The 17,067-nt window shown below is 51.2% G+C and overlaps 1 protein-coding gene and 1 long non-coding RNA gene across 2 annotated transcripts in view; both read right to left on the reverse strand.

Annotated features, from left to right (window-relative positions):
* The window catches only part of ClC-a (chloride channel protein 2), a 108,719-nt gene that overhangs the window by 71,327 nt on the left and 20,325 nt on the right, over positions 1-17,067 (reverse strand). The window lies entirely within an intron of this gene.
* Positions 14,402-15,355, reverse strand: LOC146199249 (uncharacterized). The gene is made up of 2 exons (XR_014704747.1): positions 14,803-15,355; positions 14,402-14,758 (listed from the first exon to the last, which is right to left on the reverse strand). It is a non-coding gene; the product is annotated as an uncharacterized LOC146199249 (long non-coding RNA).

A 17,067-nucleotide genomic window follows, 5' to 3' on the forward strand; every position in this document is an offset into this window, starting at 1 on the left:
TGAGGTGCAGCCCTAACATTACGCAAGATATTTATGTTTGTATTTAGTTGATATCGCAGCAAAAAAAAAATAGGGGGGGAGGGGGGGGGGGGGGCAGGTACACAGAAAACTACGACAAGACGAGTGCTGTAACCCTAACAGAGCTGGTATTGCCGTTATCTCCGGTGTCCCGGTCATTTTCGCACTGATATAAATTTAAATCGAAAGCAGCTGAGTACGCATGACGTGGAGGGCAGACACGTCTGCTGAACAGAACCAGTTTTAGATTTCTCCTTCTTTTACCGCTCAAAATTGTCCCCACAATAAGTCGGGTATGGCAACAATCAGCCGAAAAAAAAATACTGCTGAACTGACCAAAAGCTTCCTGTAGCAGCGTTTGTATATAGCAGAAGAAATGGTAATTTGTAGCAGTATTTTCCGGTTTTGAAACAGGAAAAATGGCGTTTCATAGCAGACGTGACACTGTAGCAAAATAATAAATAGAGCTGCCTTAGCCGTTGTTGTGCGCGCTGTGCGTCACGGAGATCGAAAGGGTCAGTAGCGTTAGCCCCTGCTCACAACATTCGTTAGATTTTTCAACTGATTCACCGCCACTGCAGGCAGCTTCACCGTACGGTGCAAAGACGAGCGCCGAACGGTAACGGATGTCCTATATAAATAATGGCCGTCACCGAATTCCATGCAAGGCGTCACGATCGAGCGCCATTTTTTGTCCCGGTTTAGCGATCGGCTGCACGATGAATGCGCAGGTTAAATTTATGCGACAAGCCTGAAATCGAGCATGTCACCCCAATTGTTGACAGCCGGTTCTGATGAGAAGGAACATCCGCTTTTTCGGATGTCAGCTCCGTCTCCGAAATGCCACGCGCGGCACAATAGAGATCAAACTGCAGGTTCTATATATATACTATTCAAAATTTCAATTATTTCCACGCCCCTACTTTACGCGACAGCCGTGGAAGAAAGCACGCAGTCATCATGAAAAAGCGTCGACTTCAGTTTTGAATAATTTCACCAAAGTTATGACCTCAGTCGAAATGCAGGCATGGTGCTACGCACGATTTAAGCATATTTGAAAGCCTCCAGGCAGTCGAAATGATTGCGCAAAAGCTTTAAAAGCTCCTTGGAGAGGTAACCAGGCGTCGACACGGAAGTCGTCATCAGCTTTTTGCGAGAGGTGACATCACGCGCCACGTAATAAGCATATAATGTTCCATGGCCGAAAGCGGGATTGGAACTTGCGGTGGGGTAATCTTCGAAGGCCGCCGCATTGGCATACGTATTGCACATGCAAGTCGAAATTTGACTATACTTTATGCTTTGTTCTTTATACTGAGAAGGTTACTTTTAACATCCACCTCGCATGCAGTAAATCAGAAGAAACGTTGAGCCAGCAAGTTGAATAACTATAGTGATGTGGTACTGTCAACAGCTAATGGTAATTATGTAACTCTGCGTTCCGCGGAGCACTTCTCACTTCCCACACTACTCCCTCCCTTTCTTTCATGACACGGTCGAAATGGCCACTGAAAATAAGACAATCACTTATTTCCCTGCTCCCATCTTCTCTCTCTCTCTCTCTTTAGTCGTTGCTACTTAACTTACCTATACGCGAGTTTTGGCTAGCACAGTATATATGCAGGACGACTAGCTTGCATGAGACCACGTTTGATCGTTACCAGCCTCACCTTCTACAAAGCATGGTCTGTCAAGCGTGCCGAAGGTAACAGGCTAACGATAGAAAGGGGCTCCGCGCCGCACGAGGAACCTTGCGCGCCGGTCAAGTTTATTACGTACACGCTACGCGAAATAACGAGCCAACGGTGTCGAAACGGCACAGCTCGGACAGTGTGCACAAGACGACCAAATACGAACAGCCTCTGCCGGTCTTCGCCGGACATCAGAGAAGGCCCACAACAGCGCGTCACGCGCCAAGGACCGTCAACATAAAAGGAGACGGCAATGGCTGGGACCTCAAGCAGCGCACCGACATAATGAAGAAGGCGTAACACGCCCCATTCGTCTCGCGCCATAACAGAACGCGGCGTCTCCATCCTAGAATAGGACAGCAGCAGCGCGCCGCTCACCCGCTTTCAAGGCAAGATGAAGAAAAAAAAAGAAAAAAAGAAGGGGGTGTCCAGGTGCCAGCAGAGTAATTAGAATCGCCTGTTTTGTCGGCTTGCCAACAGACGCCGTCCGTCTCCTTCACCTTCCGGCCCAACTGACGACCGGCTGAGGGCCTCCAATGGCTCGTCAAGGGGCGGCGAAGACGTGCACGTGACGGCGCCTCTTCTCGCTCTCTCACGGAATGGGCTTTTCCCAGCGGAATACCGCCGAGCATTTCCAAGTGACACAGCCGGAGATATCATGATTTGTACGACAAAAGCGGCGAACTATTGACGAATCCCTCCAAACATATTAATAATACGACTGCCGGATGCCGCAAAAACAAGCCCCGAGCTTCAGCAGACGCGCGTGCGTTCGTGCGTTCGTGCGCGCGCGCGCGCGTGTGTGTGTGTGTGTGTGTGTGTGTGTGTGTGTGTGTGTGTGTGTGTGTGTGTGTGTGTGTGTGTGTGTGTGTGTGTGTGTGTGTGTGTGTGTGTGTGTGTGTGTGTGTGTGTGTGTGTGTGTGTGTGTGTGTGTGTGTGTGTGTGTGTGTGTGTGTGTGTGTGTGTGTGTGTGTGTGTGTGTGTGTGTGTGTGTGTGTGTGTGTGTGTGTGTGTGTGTGTGTGTGTGTGTGTGTGTGTGTGTGTGTGTGTGTGTGTGTGTGTGTGTGTGTGTGTGTGTGTGTGTGTGTGTGTGTGTGTGTGTGTGTGTGTGTGTGTGTGTGTGTGTGTGTGTGTGTGTGTGTGTGTGTGTGTGTGTGTGTGTGTGTGTGTGTGTGTGTGTGTGTGTGTGTGTGTGTGTGTGTGTGTGTGTGTGTGTGTGTGTGTGTGTGTGTGTGTGTGTGTGTGTGTGTGTGTGTGTGTGTGTGTGTGTGTGTGTGTGTGTGTGTGTGTGTGTGTGTGTGTGTGTGTGTGTGTGACGAATGTTTAATTTTTTTAAGCGTAATTTCAACGAAGCGCAGTCAAATGTCAAGCAGCTCCTGTATTTCACTTGCATAAGGCCAATTCTTGAATATGCATGCCCTGTATGGGATCCCCAGTTTATTTACTTATCTGACATGCTCGAGCGCGTCCAAAATAATGCTGCTAGATTTGTGTCTAGCAATTACAACTTTTCATCTTGTGTCACGTCTATTAAACACCATCTTGGTTGGGAACCGCAGAAAACATTTCAGATTGCAGATCATGTATCGCATTTATTTTGGAAAGCTCAGTATTGACAAAGACCGGTACCTGCTTCAACCTGACTTTTTATCTAGACGACTTAATCATCAGTGGAAGATTCGAGAAATAAAATGCCGGACAGATGTACATAAAACCTCGTCCTTTCCACTGACGATCAATGAACAGACTGCCAGTTGGTATCAATGAGCGCCGCACAGAAAATTTATTTTGGGCTTTTTTATCAGACGTGTGACTTGGCGCGCAGTTCTCTTGCGCGTGTTTTTTCATCACTTTGAGTGTTTTCATCACTTAATTCGTCGCGCAGTTGCCCCCTTTAGATGCATGTTTCTCATTCTGCATTATCACTTGTGTCGTGTTATTTTCTTCATTTCTATGTATTTTTATTGTACTTCTGGCCTTTCCAGCAATGTTATTTGTCATCTACACCCCCCCCCCCCCTCCCCCCCTGCAACAATGTCTTCGGGCGCTGCAGGACTCTGTAATAATTAAATAAACAAAATAATAAAATTTGGAGGGCGCTTAAGCTCCGTGGCCCCTTTAAAGGCATACGATGAACGAGCATTGATGGCTCTCGTTTGTCGGCCTCCCCTCATGTGGATCCTCATTTATGTACAGGGTCATCCACTTCTAGCTATAACATGGTCGCTGCTTTCAAAGCAACATTGCGCCCGACGCAGGCACATATCAATGCAAAACTATGCAAGCACAGAAGGACCCGGGTGTGTTGCTTCACATGGCCTGCCACTAAGCTCTATTGCGTGGCCGGGTCGGACGCAATGGCGCTTTGAAAGCAATGACAGTGTTACAGCCAGAAGTGGATAGGGCTGTACATGCACTTTGCTACTCACTCAATTCCTCATCCCTCAATTCGTGTCTCTATTATCCCGACATACTGATTAGCCTACAATAGTGAGCTACCACATTATGTTAAAGGGCGGCCTACAGAGACATAAATCTCCGTTTTAACCAAGCCGTATACGAACGTGCCTGCATGGACAAGGGGTAGACAGCGTGTCTGACTATAGGGATCTAAGGGTTCCGGCCTCGATCCCCACCTCACCATTCATAAAGAGCTCCAGCCGGCCCCTTATGTCATGTGGTCTCGTGAAGTCGCTCAATTCACGAGCCAATCAGTGCTCAGACATGTCACTTGTGTCACGTGAGCTCTTGAAGTCACACGCCTCGCCAGCCAATCAGAACTCAACGGTCAGATCACATAGTCACGTGATACTTCACGCTACGTCACGCAGACATCAGAGGCACAGCCTCCAGTGGTGGAACTAAGCCTAGTACCACGGAGGAAGGAAACAAAAGGCAAAATGGCCGGAAGTGACCTCATGTGGTCGGCGCAAGCCAACCTCTCATGAAACCATTCCCTTTCTTAATCCTCTCGTAGTGGACGCCTTAAGACATCAGAGCTACCATGTTTTCTTCCCCCCGTTTTCTTCCGGTCATGCTCAGTGCTGTTTCAAGGCCGCGAACGTCGAGAAGCCGAGTCCAACCGCAGAATTGCAGCCACGGCCTTTCCGAGTCATACCGTACGTAGCGCGTACTCACACAGCGTCGTGAGTGGCGCAGCACCGTAAAAGCCCAGCGCGACGAAACAGCAACACGGCGACCCTGCAGCGCCGCGGTCGGAGCGACGATGCGGGGTCGCCGCTGTCTACAAAGCGCCGCATCAACCCGGATTCTTCTGCGCCGCTGACGCAGGCAGTCCTGGCACCCTGGCACGTGCCACCGCCGACACGCGAGCACACCGGCGGCCTGCTCCTCCTCCTCCTCCTCCTGCGCCGGCGCCGTTTTTAACAGGAAAGAAGGCATCGGAACCGCAGCGCCGACAGAGCGCAAGCGCTCGCAGGTTCCTCCTCGGTGGCCTCCTCAATTTGCATAGACACGGGCCTATGCGCGACGCCGCGGGTGGGCCTACGTAGGAAGATCTGCGCGGCCAGAGAATCCATCGCTCTTCGACGTCGACTACAAACGGTCGTGAATTATTGCGCGGCGCCTGGAGAAGGAATCGCACTTAGCGCACTTGACCGCATATGCATTATTTCGCGTCAAAGCGACAGGTGCAAGTCGCGTAACAAGTCGGAAGGCTTAGGCTAAGGTCGAGAACGCTCATCCTTATTAGATAAAAAAAAAATGAAATTTCCGAGCAATTCCTTAAAGCGGCGCTCACTCGTAACACTTCTAAATTGAAATACGTGTCTGATATGGTGGTTGTCGAACTTTACGCCGCCGACAGCAACTTCATCAGATTATATCAGAAGCGCGTTATCTTTTCTTTTTTTTTTTTTTTTTTCCCCGAATGAGGTGAGTGTGCGAAAAATATTATGGAGAGAGGGAGGGGTACCGACCCACATATAAAGCTCCGCTTGAACCAAGCCATATGAACGTGCCCGCGTGTCTGACTCAGAATGCAAGGGTCATGGCAGGCTGATTCTAATACCGCCCTCCCATATGAGAGGAGAGGTCCAAGTTGGTGCCGAGCTCCTGCCAAACGATATGTCAGGCAATTCTACGTCCAATCAGAGTGCGGCCATGTCAGCTGCCAGCTACCATCTGCCAAAGCTATGCTCGCGATTTTTCGCTCACAACGTTGGCGCTGAGATTTTCTCCGTAATCAGACCTTTAAACGCTGACAATTCAATATGTGGCGGAGCAAGAAATCGCGAAAGGATTAAATTTCACGCGCTCTTTGGCGAACAGAGCGCCAACATACGCGTCAGTTTTCTTTGCGTCTTGATGACGCAGTTGGTGGGTTACACCTCGTCAATCGCGTCAAACTGATGGTTGTGTTTTCTTTTTGTTGTAGTTGTTGTTGTTTAAAGGCCCAGTACGTGTCTCAATGCGCGCAATCCTTATTTTCCCTAAATTACGCTTCACGATATTTAACTTCTAAAGGCAAAAGCTTGTTACAGCACTTGCTCACTCAACGAACAACGAAGGTCAAATACCGGATTCTGGCCAAATAGCAAGAAATACCCACATGCTTGCTGGCACGTGTGGTGTAATAAGCGACAAAAAAAACGAAAACTTCCACCCCCTGACAAAAAGCTCCCCTGGTTGGGCAACAACAGCGCCATCTCGAGCAGCAGCGACGAAAAAGTTCCACGTGTTAGCGATTCCTTAAAAAGTTCGCCTCGGTGCTTTCTGGGTGCCTCCGAGTTCCACTTAGCGACGTAACGCGACGCTTGCATTACGTATGCATGCCAGTCCACTCTCGTGCTACACCGCAAAAAGAACCGCGCTCGTTGCGCAGAATATGACCTGTATGATCGCACACAACGCGTCATCCGCTCCTATCTGCAGTGAGGTAGCGAACGATCATCTGCATAATCACCGGTTCCGTTATAGAACAGGCTCGATCCTGCCACTGGCAGCGACGAGTCCATGACCTGCATCTGCATCTCCAATAGCACAGGCCTTCCCTCCTCAATACACGCGTCACGCGGTCCCTGTCTTCCGGCGCTTATAAGCATTCAGGGCTATCGGAACAACTTGGCGTGCTCCAAAGGACCGCCGTGCGAAAGCTATCCAAAGGATGGCAATAGGAGAAGGCATGGAGCGGTATGCGCACTGAGACGACGAGGCCTTCGAAGAGATCCCCTTCGCCGAGACTACGAAGCCTCCGCCGCTGTGGCGGACCCTTCCCAGAAAAACAGCGGCGCGCGCGCTGGCTTGCGTTGCGCGAAGGCGGAGTGTGCAGCAGCAACGCGCGCGCGTCACACGCGTGGCGTAATGCTACCAGAAGGTGCGTGCACGGACGGTGACGCAAGTGCGATTGGCGGCGGTGCGCGCGCTTCTCGTATGGGTGCCTCGCACCGAGATGCTGCACACGTTGTATACGAGCCCAATGTGAGGACATTTCACTGATAGCATGCACACTTCGCGGGGGGTCAACTGCGTGGGCCTTAGAGTGAGTCATGCATGATATTGTGCTCAAGCTCATATTACTCCTTGCTGCAGATCCAGGGCAGAACGAGAGATAAAAGATGGCTACACGGCATGAAAGAGCTCTTAACAAGGGTTGAGGGGGAGTGTCAGCTCGCAAGCCGCGCCAAATTTCGACAAGGGGCATGCCTTCCTCTAGACAGGCGAAGGAAGAGTCAGTCCCCTTGTCGAAACGCTGGATCGGCTTGCGAACTGAGGTTCCCCCTGAAACCTTGTTCAGTGCTCTTTCGCCCTCGCTACAGTGTCAGATAGGCGTGTCGGTGAGGCTACAATAGCAACGGGCATTCGCGTGACTTCCCCTGAGCGCCACATGGAGCATCAGAGAGAGTGGTAAAGCTCGCACCACTGCCACGTACATTGCCTGTAAGCTTGGTGCCACTATCCCAGTCTCACTTATCCTCCCTTAACGAAGAGCCCTGGCAGGCCTCTCTTACCTGAAACGCGGGATGAAATTCCATAACGTGACAAGTGAACCGCACAGAAACTGCGCTTTACCCGCCACGGAGCAAGTGTCCTGTTATTTGTTATTCACAGGGAGGAATCTGGCGACGAATTAATATCCCCTAACTTAAATTAGGTTGCGTGCACATACCGAAGAAAATGTGCAGGCAGCAATGGACAGACAGAAAGGGGAGACAGGACCTGAGCGAGTCAGTACAGGTGAACGCAGAGTGGTCAGTAAAAATTCCTCCGAAATATTGTGAGTTGCGACAGTGGCCGAAAGGGCGCGACCGAAGAAGGGATTCTTCAAAGAACCACATCGCCCTCCCCCCGCAACAGTGCGACTGCCGCAAAGCATTTTTCGGTTTCGAGCAAACACGCGAACCACCCATCGAACGGCGAAAGTGAGGCAAAGGAGGAGAACCGGGTGCCCCCACCTCTCCGTCTCAGCCCAGAACCGAAGCAGCAGCATCATCATCAGTCGACCGGCACTACTCTACGCACCTCGAGCGTCGCGCCGTGGGGGCCGCCGGAGAGAGCGAAAGTGTTCTCAACGTCAACGGCACGGCGCCGCCGACCGGCGCAGTCGGCCAGCGAGACAAAAGACCGGCGGCTGCTGCTGCTGCTGCTGATGCTAGCTCGCGCCGGGCTCGGTTGAAGCCAGACAGCACAGCGGCGGCGGCGACAACACTGCAGGAAAAACCAGTTTCCTGCGCCCCGACGACCGCCGCCCCCCCGCGGGAAGACCCGCAGCGGGCGCTCCTCCTCGGAGCCACCCGACTACTGCACGCACCCACCCAAGAGATCGACGACGCCGGCGGACAGTCAACCCCTGGAAGCGGGAAGGCTGTCAGCTTTCGGGCACGATTGTAGTCCGAAGAGATAGCAGGGAAAGAGCCCGCGCGAAGAAACAGCGGCAAACCCACGGAGGTACAATGTTAAATCTTACAGCCAAATGTCTAAAGGCATTTTTATCTGCAAAAGCACTCTGTTTAATGTGGGATCCTTGGTCACGTAGGTCGCGCCGCACTGTGACGAGTCGAGCGGAGCCTCGCCTATGTAAAGAAGCCTTCAAGAGTTACAGCGAGTCTCAGAGAGCGTGAGCAGAGGAAAGAGGAGTTTCTTCGCAAACTTCGACAAAGAGAACCTCGATCAATTAAGAGGCACCTTTGCAAAACAAACTGCCGCCATGTATGCTGTGGAGACTGAAAACAAAACGCGTTTGTTTACCATAACTTGTCACGAGGCACACCGAGGAAAGCAGTTGGGACACGTCATGGCGCGTGAAGACGGTACGAAGGCGCCAATTAAAAGAGCGCAAGAAAAAGACAGGTAAGGCAAATGGCAGCAGGCGTTCCGCTTCCGCTAATTTTGCAACTCGGCTTGCCGCGCGAGACAGCCGATGACAGATGAGGCGACCTCGGCTCGAGACAGGCCGTCACCGACGGCCCGTCTCATTAGGTAATGGCGGCGGGAGGATGTGGTTAAAACGCTGCGCGCTAGTGGAGCGGAGCTGCGCGGATGTCGTCTCATATGAGCTTACGAAAGAGCTCCTAGACTTCTTGCCATTCCCCGGACCGGCAAGGGAGCAACATCGACCGAAACATCACTCCTCACCCTCCATTACTGCCTACATTCAAAACGGCACAATCTCACGGTCCCTGCTTTGCTCAGTGACCTGACCTCCCCCAGACGAAGACGAGGCATTTTGTCTAAATGTTGGACGACGAAGACTCAATAATCGCTGCTTCCTTTGTTCGAGTTTGACCTTCCTGGGACATCTTCCTCCGACTCGGCCACCGACGGTGGCCGTGGCGTTGTTCAATATTCTAGTGGCACATTAACAGCGACAAAGGCTGTCCTCGTCGCCTTTTAAGCATGCAGGTTGGCTCGACTGCAACAGAGCAGCCGCTGCAAGGTTCGACGGCCGTGCTTTCTAGGCGAAAACACGTCATCATTCGCCAACATCGTCCAAGTTTTTCACGGTACTCGTACGGTTCCGTCTTCCTTTCCCCCGCATGCAAAAGGTCGACCAACAGCCGCGGCATATATGACTCGCGCACCGACGGAGCGGAAGCGACAACCGCTGCGGATCGGAAAGCAGCCCATCCGCTGTGCGCGGGCACTCTGCGCGCCTTGGGCGCCCGACTTCGATAACGGACAGCTCACTCGACGACGGCCTCCTTGAGGACGAAATCAGGGCGCCACCACCACTTCGCCACTGCGCCGCTCCCCCGATACATACTCGAGGTGTTGATGTCGAGAGGTGCGTGCGTGCGCGTTCGGAGTGCAGTGCACTGTCAGCTGCCCTTCCTCCTCCTGCTGCTTCCCGCCCCATTATTTGGTTTTTCTTCTTCTCCGCCGTGTCAATAAGGGCGACGTCCTCCCATTCAATTATCCGCTGCTGAGAGAACGGCACTCAGGGTGATGCAGCGAGCGCTTTCCCGCCATCCAACCCGCCAGGGCAACAATTGGCGCGTCGCGCGGAGGTGCGCTGCAACTGCCTACGCAAGGCACGGCGACACGGTAAACTTTGCTTTAAAACGTGAGCGACACAAACGGTTTTTCTCTCCACGTGTGCAGTGATGTCCATCCGAGTCGCACAATCTCATCTATAAAATTCATTCATTCATTCAATCAATATCATTCGTCCATCAACAGGGTCGGTCATAAAAGCCATCTGTAAACGCGACATCTACATCGCACGCAAGATATGAAAGCTCAGGTGAGGAGAACTGTTATCCTCCTCTTACTACACATATTTAGATATTAGTTAACGGATACCTCCATTGCACATCTAATAAGAAAAGCGCGTTACCTGTTTGCTTTTGGCAAAGACAGTACATACACGAAGTCCTGACTGAACAGGATTCATGGCCTACCTAATCGCCCTTGGAAGAATAGACACTTAATTTTGTTTGATAACTGCATACTTTATCAGAAACAACACCGAACGTCGGCTACTGGACAGAAAGAATGGAATGTCCTCAGTAATCTGACTCCCACGCACTCGTCCGCTCTCTACACGGGCATTCGACCAGCTGGACGTGTGAGGTACGTGACGCGCATTTCTTCGGCTTCCGAATCCTTCGCCGAGAACGCAAGACAATTAAGGAGAAGAGATTGCCAGCACGGCAGCGCCAAACTGCCACGGCCCGCAACCGAACTCTTTTCAGAGCCGCACCTCAATAAAAAGATTTTTTTTTTTCTTTTGACGACATTAAGGCGGCCCCGAACAAGGTCTGGCCCATCTAAAACGGACCCTCGTTTTCTGATGCCGCCCGCACGAAGCTGCGAATCTCGGGGCGTCGTTGGAGAAGACACGAAGGGGCCATCTTCGCGTGCATTACCGCGCAGAAGAAAAGGTACGCGTCTGATTTTTTTTTTTTTTTTCCGCTCTTCCTGGGAACCCCATTAGCGGCACCCGGCCAGCATTCGCACTTTCCATTGCTTCACGCACACACGTAGACACCTTTGAGTGGCCAGCATATATGCGCCACACCGCAGAAAAAAAAAAAAGTGAAAAGAAAAACACGGGAAAAAGCGAATCCAGGCAACAACGCTGGAGGGACAAGGAGCGCGAAAGCGTGTTTTCGTCCTTGTTGCTGGCGTGATTGCCGGCGGCGGAGCTCTCTCGCGGCAGGCGATAAGGGGGCGTTCTTCGACGGCTCGCCGATCGAGAGTACTTCGGGTTCCGCCGCCTCGAAGACGACGCTACGCATTATAGTGGCGCGGGCGAAAGAAGCCACGAGGCACCTTTCTTTCTCAAAGCCCTCATCACATTCCGCCATGAGTGGCACGTACGCGCAATCCGTGCGGCCACAAGTTGTACAAACATCCGGCGCACGGCAAGCGAAGAGATAGATGGCGTCATTCGCAAAAGTACGTATAAGGGCTTCCCTGAAATTGGAGGTGTTCATCAGTTTCAAACTATATACTGAAGTTATGGGTAAGTATAGAACCGCAATGTTTCGACTTAGGGATCCAAAAACTTAGCGAGATGATTAAAAAACATTAAAATCAGCCGCCATGGCTGAGTACCTATGCGCGCTCCTAACTCTCCTCAGCCCCAGACCGCGCTAAAGTTCATTTCTTGCTGTGCACTACCACCAGGAAGAAATCCTGGCGGTCTACATAATAAACTAGGACTCCACAACATCCAGCTGGATCCATATCACCCCTCCATCGGCTTTGGAACGTAAAAATAGCTCGCAACTCGTTGTTGCAAAGGCATAGCATTGGCCAACAGCATTGTCCCTGACTCTATGTAACCGTAAGGCAGGATGCGTGACTCTAATACTCGAATTTTCAATTACATCTACAGCTTTACACATACAGGAACGGCGTGCAGTGAATAAAATAAAAAGAAAAGGGTTCACCCTGTTCAATTATAGCATATCAAGCAGGCAAACAAACAAACAAACAAACAAACAAACAAAAAAGAACCTTAGAATAAGGTGACAGAAGGGACAACCGATAGATTTTTTGCAGCCCAAAGTAGAAGAGAGTTTAACCGCACTTTTCATTCGCAGCTATATTCTGCTTTCTCTCTCTCTCTTTCTCTCTCTCTACTGCTTTCTTGTCTCTTCTTTAGCACGGAATTAGAGAACCCGGTTGAACTGTATTGCGCAAACCACTTTCGGCGAGTCAGACAAGGCCAGCGAAAAATGTTGCGCCCCGGGGAGACTATATCTATCAATAAATATGCGTACGCGTTGTATACAACTTAACAGATAAAGAGATATACTTCAGCCCCTCGACCGTGGAGGTAAACTTCGCTTGCATCGTCGTCGCACGATTACCGGGGCAACCAGCCAGCTTCGCAAGCGATGCACCTCATACATACATATGGCGGCCGTTAACGACGGAACACTATCGCACCGCTTCCACGCGCAACGAGCACGAACAGCGCGCGTGCGCGCTTAACGCCCCGAAGAACGCACTAACGACGCTTTCTTTGGCGGCCGCGCCGCGCCGCGCTTGCGACACCGCCGAACGTCCAACGAGCTCGTGGAATGAAAGGAGTCTTTGCGGGAAAGGCCCTATTTCACGCCGAGCGGAGAAAATCGCGATGCAAGCATGAATGCAGACAGGCAGGCAGGCGTGCTTCAGTTGCCTTTATGCTGAGAAGGTATGCACATGACCGTTCTTTGATGTTTCGGCTGTGCTAATAATAACAATTGGTTCACAGGAAGGGAAAGGCGCAGTATATGTCACACTTTCTCTGTGGACACCTCAACCGCGCCGTAAGGGAAGGGAGGAAGGTGGGAGTGAAAGTGAAAAGAGAGAAAGGGGAGCCGTAGTGGAGGGCTACGGAGTAATTTCGACCACCTGGGGATCTTTAACGTGCGCTGACATCGCACAGCACGCTCGCCCTACGGTTGTCTATTTTTTTTTTTTTTTTTCACTCTTCCGCATTTGTGATGCTAGAAGTGATACAAATTTTGCTTCGAAAAAGGAATGTGCTCTGAAACTCCGATGAAACGACTCCCATGTACCAAGCCCAATTGCTATAGCCACTTCATGAATTGTTGCCCAGTGAGCGGAGTTTACACGCACGCAATAATTATACGGTATCGAAGTTATAGAAAAGCTTCGAGCTTCTTCGAAGATATGTCTCGACATTTCTAAAAGGGCAAGTTCCTATCTGAAACAGCGGGCAAAAATGGTTGAAGGGAACCGCGGCAGGAGAGAGGAGCGGGGGGGGGGGGGGGGGGGGGGGGGTGGAATGTCTCCGACTCTTCAGTGTCGAGGAAAACGTCACGACGAGGCAGGCGCACATCCAAGCGAAACCTGACAGGTCGCTTTGCGTCACAACACGTGAATGGTACGTCCGCGACAGAAGAACGCGCGGCGCTTCCGCTCGCTCCAATGCCGCAACGTCGAAAGGGGGCGTGATGGGAGGTTGAGCACACCCCGACTTTCGCAGAATGGGAAAACGTTTAAAAACGACTACGCTGCGTCGCTAGCAAGGCGAAAAAAAAAAAAAAAAAAAAACGAAAAGAGCGATGAGGCAGGAACAGCAAAGCTAGAGAAAATACACGGCTAAACAAAGGCGGAGTCCGCATGGTGCGTAACCCACCCTGCTGTCCCCTCCTCGCTCACCCAGCAACATGCCACGATACCTCATTGATCAGGTCGACACTGCGACGAGAAAAAAAAAAAAAAAGGGGGGGGGGGGGGGGGTAGGAAATTGTCTGCTCATCTGTCGCCTCAAAGCTCGAAAAGCGCTGATACATATGCATGTGTACGTGAATTACGTTCCTTCGCCGGCTGTCACTGCTTGTGGCGAGGCTTGAGCGAATCCCCAAGGACGAAAAGAACAGACAGTCGATGCTATAGCATTGGCGCGCCTCTCGGACGGAGCTTCCGCTAACAGGTTCAGACCGTGTGTCAATCCCCGTGTGACACTCTTCTCGATCCAATCCAGGTATACAAAAATGGGAACAGTCGATTTCCAGAACTCCATGCGCATTCGAATACTTTTCGTGCTCATGCAGACGACATCGGGCATCATATCGGCTCCGCAGCCGGTCTGTAAGCAACCGTAGCACTTTTCATTCTTGGATCTTCGTTTTGTTTATCTGAAATTCACTACGCACGAACGCGTTCAGAGTCGCGAGCGCGGACTGTTTGCTCGCGCTGTCCAAGAGTTCTTGTTCGCCCCTTTCGCGATGTCAGCGCGCAGGATTGAAAGCGCCTGTAACTGTTTCTTCTTCTTTTTTTTTCTTTTTTTCAAAGGATTTCATCTGCTTGCATATGCGCCCGAGCTGGCTACCGCAGCGAATCGGGATCTCCTACTCTGTGCGAATTTCGCCACGAGCAGCAGCTGTGAAACAACCCCGCGAATATGGGTTCTTACGTCAAACGCTTCGCATTCAGGTAAGTACGTCGGGCTCTTTCCTTCGTGAAAAGCCCCGAGCCCCCGAGATAAACGTACAAGCGGCGTCCCTGCTAGAGAACAGCGTCGTGGTGACCGATGGTTTGCATCGTCTGCTATCGCAGACGGTGGCGCATAGGTAGGAATATAGGTAGAGGGAGCCCTCGGCTAATGTGGCTAGAATATATACCGCCTAGTTCGCCATCCTCTCGAGAGCGCAAGGGTAGTACCAAGAGCAATGACTGCCAGCGGCTCCCGCTAAGTGGCGCTGCGGACTGCGAGTGTGCGGCAGGTTTTCACAGCGGCTCCAGGACCGTGCGTGTCTGCCAGGCAGTAAAGCCCCTCCGGGAAGTCGTCCAAGGCGCTCTCAATCGAACCGCAAGAGCCTCATTTGTCATATGTGCGTCTTCCATCCACCCGCTTAATGCCTTTGCCCAATCTACAAGTGACGCAGCGTCAACTGGGGCCGCAAACAAGGACGCATTACCGCTGTTTAAAAACGATCCACTCCGGCACACTGATACAAAACATGCCGGTTCTTTGTAAAGGCCAGTTTACCTCGGCATTCTTGCGATGCGGCATTCCGATAAGTAATCACTGTCACTGGCACAGGACATAAGGTGAACACCAGAGAAATGACACGCACAAATGACATAAAGCACTCATGCACACGGCAACGCCAAGTGCACTAAACGAGACCGTCTTAGAGAAAACGTCTGCTAAGCGAGATCGCCTGCTGAGGGCTGAAGCCGATATGGCCGTTCCACTTTGTATCGCGCAATTATATGGTTCTAGACCAACCCCAAATAAATAGAGAATAAAATACAAAACATTTATGCCAAGTGTGTGTTGATTTAGAAACATGATGATGTCTCACTGCGATGGATGGATGGAATATAGGAGCGTCCCCTTTGAAACGGGGTGATGGCAGTTGCTATCATGCTCATCCCCCCCCCCCCCCCCCATATATCTTAATTATTGTTTTAGATTGGTTAACTATACCATCATTAAGTGTACTACACTCGCTGTGCGCAGTGCCCTCAAGTGACGACTGGTGGCAGTCATTGCAAGCAGCACCATACGTGCCTTTCTATGGGGAACTGCCGCCGCATGGCACATTAGCCAGTAAAATCTAGGCTCTGTACCCTGGCTGTGGCGACGAGTCCACAAGCAGCCCCTGACAATCAGGTCGTGTGACCGTGACGCTATTTCCTGTCAGAACGGAGAGCGGGACATGTCGGCGTGTAGACCGGGACTTTTATCAACGTTTGTTTCCGGCTAGTTGGTCCATGCTTCAAAGTGGAATACCTTTAGCGCAACACATAAGGGAAACCGCAGACAGACGCTCTGGTCCCCATTGCCTGTCTGGTCCCCCTTATATGTTGCGCTAGAAGTATTCCACTAGCAGACCGGGACTTTAAAATCGATTATGCCCAGTGTAGCACGCCGTATATCCCCTCTTCTTTACTGCACACACATTCCACCCTTTCGGCGTCTCCCTTCTCCCTCCCCCTCATCTCCCCGCGAAATTACCTCTATCCACTTTACACCTGCCAACCGAGGCTTCGAACGGACACATTTTTTTTTTTTTCAACATGGGGATTTTAAAGCTAAATTAAAAAAAAAAACAATTGACGCGACGGTTGCTCTAACGTAGCGCGAGATTTGGGGTAACCAGGTGCATATATGGAATGCAGTATTTATACAATACGTGGAATGTAGGCATGTAATGTAACTGGCTTTGTAAGGTCGTGTGAATTCGTTACTTGTGTTGCTCTTCGTTTCCTTCCAACGACCACTGGAGTCGCTTCGCTCAAGCGCCGTGTGTATGCGTATTGGACGAGTCCGTTTATCGTTTCGACGCACGGGTGAGATGGTTCAGTAAGTATCGCGTAAGTACCTTGCGGAGTATCGCGTACATGCAGTTTGCAACTCGCTTAATCACTACAGTCCTTCAATTTGTGCCTCTATTTCCTTGCAGATACTATTCAGCGCATAAATTTTTGAGCTACCACATTATGTCAAATGCAACCTAACTGATATATCAAAATACTTGATGCAAGGCTTGGTTCATTCTTTTGCGCCGTTAAAATTTTTTTTATATATATACAGAGTCCAGGTACAAGGGCGACATAGGTTCGTTTCTCGTCTCATCCTCTCATCTCAAAGCAGCTGCCCGGAGTTGGCAGCTTTACCACCTCGGCCATGTCACGTGGTATTGTGACGTCACACACAATCTGCCAACTAACCGGCGCCCTCCAATGTGCCCTCCCAGAGGCATATGCTTGCGATTTTTCGCTCACAGCGCCGTCGCCGGATTCTCAGCACGTCAGTCGCCAATAATGCTGCATGGGTTCTCGTGAGACCCAACGACGACAACGACGAGTATATAGGTGCGCGCCTAGCTCACCGTGGGAAAGTTAGAGGCCACCACATCAGCCAACGTGCCAACATCGTGCTGCGCGCGGTTGTTGAAGAGCCTCCTCCTCCGCGGTCGTGTTT

The sequence above is a fragment of the Amblyomma maculatum genome, chromosome 2 (assembly GCF_055883805.1).
Source record: "Amblyomma maculatum isolate TAMU_Amacu chromosome 2, ASM5588380v1, whole genome shotgun sequence".
Lineage (NCBI taxonomy): Eukaryota > Metazoa > Arthropoda > Arachnida > Ixodida > Ixodidae > Amblyomma > Amblyomma maculatum.